This window comes from Temnothorax longispinosus, chromosome 9, assembly GCF_030848805.1.
Source record: "Temnothorax longispinosus isolate EJ_2023e chromosome 9, Tlon_JGU_v1, whole genome shotgun sequence".
Taxonomy (NCBI): domain Eukaryota; kingdom Metazoa; phylum Arthropoda; class Insecta; order Hymenoptera; family Formicidae; genus Temnothorax; species Temnothorax longispinosus.
In genome coordinates, this window is record NC_092366.1 from 18,045,063 (window position 1) to 18,057,132 (window position 12,070).

Sequence of the window (12,070 nt, forward strand, 5' to 3'; positions counted from 1 at the left end):
CTGTGACATACATATTCATCGAATTTATTTTAATATGCAAAATTTTTATGTAAGGCTTTTATCATAATAAAAATGCAGACGAGACGGTGAAAAATGAAATACATAGTCAATAGAAAGAGCTCCTGAATTTTATCGCCAACACGTTAAAAATAATTTGAAACTGAGAAGTCTGTTTCTCTTATAAAATGTTATCCTCTTGCAAGTGTTCACAAATATATTTGAGCATTATAAAATATTCACAGCATATATTTTTATAGAATCGTTTAACCCATCCATATAAAACGTCCAGTTTATACTTTGACAGACTTGACGAAAAAAATCAACTCTTATCGACAATCAGTAATTTTGCGTATATTTTCATATGTTCTATCAATTAAATTAAGATTGACAATTTAAAATAACTAATTTATTCATTACATACATTAAAAGCACTGACAGCAGTCATTGATGCAGCAGCATAAATATCTCGAAATTTTATTTGACGTTTATATATCTCGTTACGTCATTGGCTTTTTGCTTAATTAATTTATAAGATGTACTGTTCTCATATTCTTGCAAATATACAAAGCTATGATATTACGTGTTGAATTCTTTTCTGCATATTAGGCGCGTATTTTCTATTTACACATTTCGCTATTACGTTAAACCGGCAGCAAGACAAAGCGAAAAAGAGCAAACGTAGCTTCGCGCGAATAATTAAAATTTCACGATGAACATTATCGATCTTCGATATAACGCAGGAGTAAGGAACCTTATTTCGAATTCCGTTTTACTTCGACGCTATTCGATTAAGCAAAGAGAGCGAGAGAGAAAGAGAGAGAGAGAGAGAGAGAGAGAGCCGTTAGCGTGACCTCTGTAACAAACACGCCGCGCCGTACCGAAAAGCCGTCCTCGTAAGCGTCCTGAAATTTTGACGAGGGCTTCTCCATGCCGACACGAGAGCTGGTTGGCGTCATGAAGCCACTGCCGAAAAGTCGCCGGAAAAATCACGCTCTCTACGGAAGCTGAGCGGCGACGTTACCGTAAGCGGTGGAAGGAAGCCGGAGAGAAGGGTCATAGTGGCTTGGACGTGTAATTTTTCAGAAGCGTCCCGCACACACCGACGCGACGACGAACGAGGCGGAAGAAGGGAGACACACGTAAAGAGAGAATAGAAGGGGTGAGAGAGGGAGAGACGTAGTCGCGCGGAGATGGAGAGGGTGGAAACAGTGGTCGTAACAGTAATATCGCGGTACGAAAGGGAAGCTGCTGTACCTCACCCTCGTCCTCCCCTGCGAAGTAACAAGAAAATAATAGAAACGAGCGGCGCGTGTCTGTATAAACCAAGAGTAATGTGGGCTTCGCGCGCCTAGGGATACACGGATTACTACGGGCTTCCTTTTGGCGCGGGGATTCATGCCGGATATCACCCTTTTCTTATCTCGACGATGATATCCCCGTTTTGGCGTATCTCGTTGACCCAAATGCGCGCGCATTTAATACACCCTCGTATGGCAGAATTTTACGCGAGTGAAGCTGTCGAAATATTTTTAAGTGTTCCGCATGTTTCTGATCACTATCACGCTTACTTCTCAGTTCTGATATTACCTAGTTGCATTTTGATGCTCGATCTTTTTTTCCTTTCGGCTTTAAAATAAAATGAACAACAATTATGTCTGATAATCCGCGTCGAGATGTGTAGGTAGATATACACATAAATATCGCGTGTCGCGTATTTCATTTGCATAACGCTGCGTAAGCTAAACTGAAAAATGGAACAAGGAAGACTTGCGCGGTGTTTTTATTCGCCCACCGCGCTCTTTCGTATCGTAATAACTGAATTTCAAACAAAAAGTTACGGTGTGCGGATGTGATGAAACTCGCGCGTACGACAAGGTATTTAATAAAATAGGAAGGGAATGGAAAAAATGCTGTTTTTAATTAAAATTAAATTCTAATGAACATAATTAAACCAAAAGCATACAGGGAAAACGGGCTATGCCGCCGTGTACAGCATACCAGAATTGAGAGAATTAATTAAAACGCCGTTGGGAAACATCGATGTTAATCCACGCAAACGGAATTTCACACAAAATCAGGCAATTATTATTTGAAATCTTTGGAGCCACACAAATCAACCGCAGAACCAGCGGTTACACTGATCATATACATTTTTCGCTAATCGCTACTCTTTACATCAATCCCCCGGCTTTTTGTGCTCTGAACATCTCTGAATTGACGCCATTTTTGTTCGGTGCGCTTTCGCGCGAAATCGCGTACCTCTTCGCGTACCACATTTGGTCCCTTTTGACACGAGAGCTTTTCACTCGTGCATTTTTGACCTACTGCTCCGCTTTAAACGGAGTACATTATCGCGTACATTATCGCGAAACATTCTGGTTTCTGGCGGTCAAGACTTGGAGGCGAAAGCTGGACGAGTTGAGCGATCGCCGGGAGTCGTGTGAAAAATTTCGCGCGAAAGGTAGAGGAGAGATGTCGGACAACGGCCAAGTGAAGGGCAAAGAGGCTGGAGCGCGGAAAGTGAAGTACGTGAGAAGATTCAAAAGAAATCATGGTATTGCCGCTGACTGCATGCTGGCGCGAATGCCGCGTACTTCGACCAGCGTCGCTGGTAGAAAATCGAAGGCGGGGGACAGTGGGCCCGGCACTTGCATTAAAATTGTTGTGCCGTTTCCACGGGCGATGGACAATATTTTTGCTGGCGGTGCCTTTTATCGCCATGTACTTCCAGCGAGAGCAGGCAGAGCTGAGCGCATTCGCGTGCGCGAGCGAGGAAGCCGGAAAATCGGCGCGAAGTGGATGAGAATGGAATAAGAGAGACAGTCAGCGGAGAAGAAGCGGGAAGTCGGTTTAGAAGAGTGCGAGTATGCGTTCGCTGCTAATTGAGAAGGAGAAAGCGAAAAAGCGCGATATAGCGAGAAGACAGTATTCAGCGAAAGAGAGGATGGGGGAGAAAAGAGAGGGAGGGGGAGAAAGAGAGAAAGAGAAAGACAAAAAGAGTACGGCGAATACGGATAAATGGCCAAATGACCACGGAGGCTTAACTCGCGTACTCTCTCCGCGTCGAGGGCCGTAAACGCCGATATTTAGGGGATGTTTTTGCCGTGTACATTGTGCGGTCGAGGCGGGAATGGGAACGGATGCGGTGGCATTTTTTTCCCGCAGTATTTTCCGCGCGCGCTTTGCACTGCGCGCAAGAGGAAGAGAAAAAAAAAAAGAAAAGCGGGGGAGTATAATGGCGCGACGCGCCGTGATCCATCCGCGGTTAACGGCCGTATGCCGGGCGAACCGCACGGCCTCGGGCTCCCGCGTAATTATTAATGAAGAACAACGACGACGCACGGGGCGATAAAACTTTCGACCTTACGTCGTAGAGCGGATTTACGTCCTGTCGGGCCGGCGGTGATTGTAAATCGCCGGACCCTACGTAATTGTTCACGAGAGCGGCTCGTTCCACCAGGACGAGCCGCCGCGTTTGCCGCTCTTTAAGTCTGGACCTCGTATAATAATTTTATACGTCATATAACGCTCCTTGACCGTCGGTTATAATGTAGCCGGGAGAGCTCGCACGAAATCTGAAGTGAATCCTCGCTTCCATTTTTCTAGACTTTACTTATATAATTAACTCTCTCGAGAGATATTCTCCCTTACCTACAATATATCCGTGATTATCTGAGAAGGCATAGAAGTTTCGAACGGATATGATTAGTCTAGATATATCTCTAAAAGATCTCCGTCAAAAATTCAGAGAGGTAAAAATAGCGCAATTTTACATTAAAAATACATTCGAACGATCTTTAAAGTTAAATCACAGCTTAATGGAGACGTAGGCGATGTTTCTCTCTCATCTCTCTCTCTCTCTCTCTCTCTCTCTCTCTCTCTCTCTCTCTCTCGCTGTTGCTTCGTTCACGTTTACGTATGTACAAGCACGCGCTGAGGCACGTTCCAAACGACGGATTTAGAGAGCTCAAAGAGGCGGGAAATACGACGCACTGGCGCACGGAGTCAATTACCACAAATTGAACTTTTAATTCAGCCTTTCATTGAGCCCAGCGCCATGTACGCTTCTCTATCGCTCCTCAAATTCGTTTAAGTTCCACTCAAGTATCCAGATATAAAGGACTGCAGTTTGTGAGAAACTCCCATGCGCTTACGGTTAACAGATCGAAATATTGATGCAATTCCCTCGTGGCTTAAGACTCTTTCTTTGCATTATATAAACGACTGACTGAAAAATATCATTCGCTGGCGATTTTATGGCGGAACATGTTAAATATGTTGAGCTTACTTTTATAATGGGGTCATTCTTTAGTAATTAATGTTAATTCATGTTAATTTAATTCTTGCTGTGACTGCAGCCATTCTATATTTTTACAATATATTCTGAAAAAATATGAAACGAGTATATTTATACGTTGCCTATAAAAATCGTCTATGCACTTTCAGAGATAAGAAATGCACGTATATCAATCTTCAAGATACTTCAAGCTACCTGCTTTGCAAATTATAGAACGAAGTGCGTCAGCACCAAATGCAGCTTGCAATATAATCGCGATTTCAGTGCACTCCCGCGCGGTCACATAATTGATTCTATGAATAATTCCGGAATAAAATGCTGAATCTGCTCGCGGAGCAGATGGAGCGATGAGAAGGAAGAGGTACAAAGCGCGATGAAATGATGTTAAATCGTGATCAATTACGATAAGAGTGCGAACCAACTATACGATCTGAGACACGTTGCGAGAAAATTTAGAAAAAAAACAATTCAGTTAGCGTGTAGATATACTGATAAGTTACCATTTAAATAAACGAGCTGGAATATAATACAATGTTTATTAAGACATTTCTGATATGCAACATATCTATATATTGTCCATCTAATAAATTACTTTCCTGATGAGCTTAAATGCTTTATATTAGCGAGTATTTGTCTTCTCGATCGAATTTACTCATTATCGAAAAAGTTTACTTCCGCGCCGCAGGAATCTCGTGCAGTTAAGCTTATCTAATTATCTCGTTCGGATTACTACCTAACCACCGCCGCAACCGCCGTTTCAACCCACCGTGGGGACGGTGGGGACAGTGTGCCAAACCGGAAGCGCGATAGGAAATTCAACGCATTACCAGAAGAGAACGTCTTGTTTTCTCTCGGATAGCACTCACTTCCAGCGAAGTAGATTGGAGAAGGTGAACTGCTCGATGTTACCATCGCCAATGAGGAGCGACTATCATTGGCGTAGCAAGGTGGTAGCGAGTTTTCATTTGAGATCTTTTTTTTACAAATTCTCGCTCTCGTTTGACTTGAATATAAAATGATTAAGAAATACATTATATATAAAAGAATGCTAGAACGTCATCTAATTGCATTGCAAAAAACATCTGCTGCAGTGAAACATTCTAATCGACTGCAAGATTTAAGAAAGTCTGACGGTCGTAACAAGATAGCTTGATCGTTGATAAACACTGCGGAATTATAAAAGATAGGGAGACAAAAGGCAAAAGGGACTGTTTTTCGTGCGATCGAAGGATTTCGTGCAACCAGCCATTCTACGACCAAGTTGGCTACGCCTCTGTCGGTCGTACACGTACCAACCTGGGGAAATACCGACTGCGGCAGTCTGCCGAGTGAGTATATCCCTTCTCGTATCTACTCGACAAAGTACATACACGGCAAAGTCCCGGGTAGTCGAGGCTGGTTTAAAGCTTCCGGGCCGAGCTTTCTCTGCACTTCCCGCACGTTCGCTCTCTCAGTCTCAAGCTGGCGCCCGCAGCATTCTCGTTTCACGACTTTTCTGTTGTTCTATCTCTTTCTGGCCTCTCCCTTCCCCCGTCTCTCTTTCTCTCCCGCGCTTTGACCTTCTCATCAAACCTCATGCCTCCGTCCGTGCACGCGCACGCAATGGCCGCGTGTGTGCACACGCGCCCGTTGTAATTGCGCGCACCACGTGTACAAAACAAACGCGCGGTTCTATGAAGGCAAAACGTTGGGACACGTGGAGGTTTCGCGTACCGTAAAACGTGTTTATACATTATAAGTTGAAGCGTGATGTACTTAGATGTTTATGTACGTGTACTTATTTCAAAGTATTTTACACGTGTCTCTTGCTCTGAAATTCTTTGACGAAGGCTTATTCAATTCTTTACACTCAATACGGCTAATGTGTTCGATAACTTTATACTGACTGATACTTCGACATCGAAATGACCATCCGTTTGATCGATATCTCACACGTATATACTTTCTTAGAATCTACATAAGAAGCAGGTAGCTATCTTCCAAGCATGAGACTGCCTGTGCATACGTATTCTCGAATACGGCCGGTCGTTCGATTACTACAATCGCTCGCGCCGCCTTGCGACTGCGTTCTCTTTTCGGAAATGATTTCCACCCGATGGTTCCCGACAGTCTGAAAGGATTTCAACTTGATTTCCGAGAACAGTCAGAGCTCGTACATTCGCATTTCGTGCTACCGCTGTGCACAGCGCTTTCGCCGTTGCGCGCTCGCTTAAGCGAAACGCGAAAAGGAAATTTCGCAAGAAAAACGAACAACGTTGATAAGGGTAAATTCACATGGCGGCGGGAAGCCATCGGCGCTTTTTCTTCTCGGTCGCTTTTCGCGGCGCGGCGAGAATCGTGCGCTGCGCGCTGAAAAAGAGTGCACGCGATTTCCGCGAGTGTAAAGCTACATCGATATCTTCGTGTCAGTGCGAAGCATCTTATTTCGTCGAAAAGCTCCACACGTGGGATTAGATCGAGACGTAAAAACAATCTTTGTAGCCTCATGTATCAGTGAATCTAACCTGGCAGTTTCCTCGTCGAAGCCCTCTCCAAGAAAAACATTCTCCTGAATTAACGCAAAAGAACAATTTTCATAAACGTGCGATATCTTCGACAGACAATTACTTGACGTTTCGCGAACGTAAGCCATTTTCCTCTCGCCGAATTCTGATCGCGCTTTCCATATCTTTATACTGCGTGGTTATCTAGCTACGCTCATTCGTGTCTTTTAAATTGAACTCGCGGTACTGATCGTATTTCTATAGAGATCGTCGTAAGATCAGTAGAAACTTTGCAAACGATTCCGTCAGCGAAACAGTATAAGTGTTTTAATTTCCGGAGATATTTAGATATAAACGCGCGGGATATTTTCTCCATCGACTTCGCCAGCGTTATAAAAGAAAATCTTCCACGAAATGTTTTCGCTCGAAGTGTCGCACTTTGTACGTAGACAAAAATAAAATTTTTGGATGCAAATGTAATTGGAAACGTTACTGTGTGAGAGCTGCTATATTATTCGCAAGCTGTCAGTTTAAATATTTAACAAAGAAGTTATCATTAACGCGTTATACAGATAACATAATAAAATATTGCTTTAAAATCGATTTACATTATATTCTGATTAAATAAAATCACAAATTAATTTCAAAAGGAATTGTTTTCCATTAAATTACCAACATTCTTTTTTTGCAGTTTCTCCATTTTTTATTAAATCAGATGAACAAGCAGCACAATGGTCATCTGAACTCAATATTTGACCTAAATGATAAAAACTGACAAGACAAAAATAAAAAAAGATATATGTATGAAGAAAATTCAGATATTTTCGACGTTACTATTTTGCGACGCGTTATCAGAACGGCTTCGAATAATCGCTGGCTGTAATAGTACCGCAACCGAAAATGCATCCGATCGATGGTGATCGCGGCGAAACGTGCCATCGAAGATCTCGGGGGAAACTCAAATGTAGCCCATGCCCGAGATCGTAAAGCAAGCACACGTTGCGGCCTTGTATCGTCGATAGTACGTAATAACGGACCGTTCTCGCGACACCGTGAAAGTCAACTTCATCGACGTGGTCGGCGTTAACGACGCCGCGGCGGCTTTGCACTTCGTGCCCGAGCAATTGTTAACGACGACGGCCTGGCTGTCGGCCCGGTTACAATCGAAATAATTCACTCGCTCCTATAACCGCCGTCACGTATCCTAACAAACGTGAGGCACCGATGTAAACACCGAGCTGTCGTCTCGGAGTGGATCGATACCTCCGTCCAGCCTTCACCTATCCGCCCATCCTTCTCCGCGCCCCATCCGTCCTCGAACGTCGCTAACATTTCATGCAACCGTGGCGACCGATGATCATCTTTTGAGCGTGGCCGCTCAAATTACAAAGGATTTTCCGGAACATAGATGTCGGTTAAGGGACACGAGGACGGATTAGACGTCCCCGGGCTTGTATATTGAGTTTACGAAGAATCACTTTCCGCTTCGTGGCGACGGCGGCGCTTTTAAAACCTTTTTTCGACGTGACCCGGGCAGAGCTTTTCGGTCGAATAACTAATCCTTCATTAATTTCGTTCGAAAGATAAATGCAAGGTGATTGTTCATTTCAAGCTCTCGAATCGATGAGGCATTTGTTATTCCACTGCCCCGTGGTTTATGGCAGAGGGGGAGAAGAGAGAGAGAGAGAGAGAGAGGAATCATCACGCAGATACAAACTTACAGACTCTGCGGCTACGTACCAACGGTTAGGATCAAGCCGGCTTCCGCCACGCGGAGATTGTATGTACTGGGATAGAGGAAACGACGACCTAGTATCTTCTGCCATAAGATTTCGAGGTACACTGGGGAACCCTAAGGAAGCCACCGGTAATGGTCGAACCGTCGACAGGGTAATTTGTGAATCGCTGCCGGAGGGATATATACGAACGTGACTTCTTATCGAAGCCTCCCTATTCCTTAACGGAAATACCACCTCAGGTGCCGCGCGTCGGGCGCCTCGGTGGAACAGTGAAGACGACCGCGGAAAAGAATCCCGTCTCTCTGATCCGAGATAAATGGGAAAATTTATGATCGCCGATGAGATCCTTCTCCCGTTAATGTGGAATCGTCGGATGCTGTGTTATCGCGTTCGCGATTTTAAGATACATCCCTTAACGCCGTGTTCGCAGACCCAATCGATTCTTACTCTTCGAAGTACTCTTTGAGCGCACGAACGAGATGGAAACTTTAATGGCGCTACACAGAGAAACTATCGCTAATAGACGTGAGATTTATTGTTGATAATCAAGTTACAAGAAGGAATAATGAGCGAAAATCTTACTCTTGTTTTAGTAAAAAATTGGCTGTTATACATCTGTTATACAGACCGAAAGAAAATATGAGTTTGGGATATAATTATATAATAATTAGAATGTTGTTTATTTAAAATCGTTTAACTGTGTAGATTCATGCCTACCCTCTGTCGTTAATGAATAATGGAAAATGTAAATTATTGTATTTTATTAATGCGAATTCTATATTGCTATATATGAAACCAAACGATGTACTCGCCTTTAATTTTCGGCACGTCAAAAAAATGAAAATCTTAATATTGTTAAATACAAAAATATATTAATTTGAAATATAAATTTATGTGGATTTAATCGTAATATTTAAATTTGTTAAATACAAAATTATTAATTTAAATTATAAATTTATGTGGATTTAATCGTAATATTTAAAAAACTCAATCTTTTAATCTGACGTTAATATAAAGATTGCGCCATATAAAATGTACTAATTAATTATTTTTATATATATATATATATATAAATGTACTAATTTATTGCTTATATAATTAATGTCTTATATGTGTATATAGAACTATATAGGTACATATAATTCTACATTACTTTTTATATAAAAAATAACTACTGAGAAATAACTTTTATTTATTTATTTTCGACTAAAATCAAAACTTTCAATAATTGACTACTATATAACCGCTTCGAGCAAAGCGCGGCCTGATGGAAGTCACATTTCGGTATTTTTCACATTCACTTCCTAGTTCCTGTATAGGTATTCATCATTTCAAACTAGATATAAATTCTAATATATTTTCGACGAGGCATGTATTATTTTTCCACGCGTTATGTCCAAACCATGTAAAAAGATATATACGATATGATATATAGGAAGCGTTTTAACGAGAACAAACCGACCACCCACGTGGTCATGCATAAGTAACAGCAATGACAAATTCCAGATGGATTGTAAGATAAATATTTGACGACGTTTCAGGAGTCCCCCGTTATTTAGCGATTTATATGAATCTTGCATGCGTGCCTTCTGTTTCACAATCCGCTTGAGTGATCGCACCGTTACGTTTATGTCGCACGAGCGTGTATAGGTAAGAATGGTACAAGCAAAGAAGGGTATGTGTTCGAATCAGTAATCAAGGTGCAACTTAGAGCTGATTAATTGAAGTGAGCGCCGGCTCGGGGGGCGTGACGAAGATATCCTTAAATCACAAAGCACGCGTCATTTAGGTCTCACCCTCTCCCTCCTTCCCTCGCGCTCTCGCGAGGCAAGGGCGCCAAGTACGGCGGTATGGATCTTGACGTTTATAATGAAATGGATGCGAGTATACTCGCTTTCCTTCGCAGACTGCGCCTCGGAATAGCCGATGAATACTACGACGATGCATCGGGCATCGAGACTGTATCTCCGGGTCGATCTAATCGTGTGTTCCATTTTTTAAGGCTGACCGATATAACTCGTGCTTACCGAACTTAACGATATTTGCTTGTAATGATAATATCGTGATATTTGCTCGATGGTATATACGCGAGACGTTTATAACCACGGTAATGCGGGAACCAGTCATCGAGAGAGATGTTTGCTGTGAAAAATGTGATATCGACTTTCGTGTGGCAGAAATTTAACTGCACGCTTATTTAATAACAGTTATTTAATAAGAATTGAAGAGTCTTGGTAAATAGCGCTTCAAAATTAGGCAACAAGATCGTCCCATGATAATCTCAAACTTATGAATTATTGAATTTTGCTTTAATAGATATTTTTGAGTTCGCATTTCGCTTGACGGCACGTAATATCAAAAGTTGGAAAATTGTAAAGAAAGTTGATGCTTATTGTTAGTCGAATTTCTGAGTTGAGTTTTCTCTGAATTCTTCAGAAGGATATAGGGTATACAAACGATCTTCTGAGACACGCTTTACGTGTTCCCTTTTTAATTTATCACTGGATTAATTCCCTTGCCTGAAGTATCGTAAGATACGATCGCTACGCCATTCGTATATTTGGTCAGTATAGTCGATATTATCAGGCATTAGTCATATTACTGGTAGTAAAAGCAAGAAAAATTACTGTCTTATCGTCGTAATGTGATATTATAAAAAGCATAACACGCTCTCTGTGGCGCGGCTATATTACAGTAATGCATTACTTTACGCTGTAATATTTTAAGTGGCGTGAGACAGGCGCGCACCGGTCCCATCTCACACGTACGTATGCAAAACCGCGTTATCTTAATGGTAGCGACGTTAATTTTTCATAAAGCGTATGTGACAATCGTAGGCCACCACCGCGCGCAGCTGCGAAACGCGAAAGCTCGCGCGCGGTTAAAAAAAAGCCGCAAAAATTTGGCACGGATTTACCGTCGCTCGGCGAATTGGTAACGGGCTGCTCCAATTCCCAGATACGCACATGTGCGCCTGCAGTTACCGCTAAACACGAGAGGGAACATGTATACGTTACAAACAAATTAAGCCCTTTACCAACAATCTTTTCATTTTTCAAAAACACTTTTAGCCCTTTTACAAACGCGCGAACCCCAAATATTTCCACCAATATGCCGTTAGTGGACGCGTATCGTAATTACAATACATTTTTTATAGCAAAATAAATAAAAAATAAATATATAGATTTTTTTTATTTTTAAGGTAAATTTTTAAAGTTGAGTAAAATTTTATTAGTATGGTAAGAGCACGTGTATTATCGATTTTCTAAGATTATCCCAGAAAATTAATTATAACTCACTGAAATAATTTTTGATCTGTTACGATTTATGAGATTAAAATTAACTTTCAATCGAATTTTCCCTAAATTATGTATGACAAATCTATAAACGATATACTTATAATATCCTTAAACCTTGTTAAAAATATGTGAATATTATATAGTAATGCGGAATGTGTTCATGTCCTTGAACTCAACTGTGAATATGTATCTATTTAAGCATAAGAATAGAAAAATTGACAGCATTAAGAGCGGTAAAATATTTCTGCCTAA

The 12,070-nt window shown here is 41.6% G+C and overlaps 3 protein-coding genes across 7 annotated transcripts in view; 1 reads left to right on the forward strand and 2 right to left on the reverse strand.

Annotated features, from left to right (window-relative positions):
- Rps12 (ribosomal protein S12) overlaps positions 1-2,299 on the reverse strand; it is a 224,029-nt gene extending 221,730 nt beyond the window's left edge. Inside the window, exon 1 of the mRNA XM_071788650.1 lies at positions 2,294-2,299. The gene's annotated coding sequence lies outside the window, so the exon portion shown is untranslated. The remainder of the gene's footprint in view (positions 1-2,293) is intronic.
- LOC139819370 (uncharacterized) overlaps positions 1-12,070 on the forward strand; it is a 368,184-nt gene that overhangs the window by 192,646 nt on the left and 163,468 nt on the right. The window lies entirely within an intron of this gene.
- LOC139819361 (synaptogenesis protein syg-1) overlaps positions 1-12,070 on the reverse strand; it is a 269,748-nt gene that overhangs the window by 121,455 nt on the left and 136,223 nt on the right. The window lies entirely within an intron of this gene.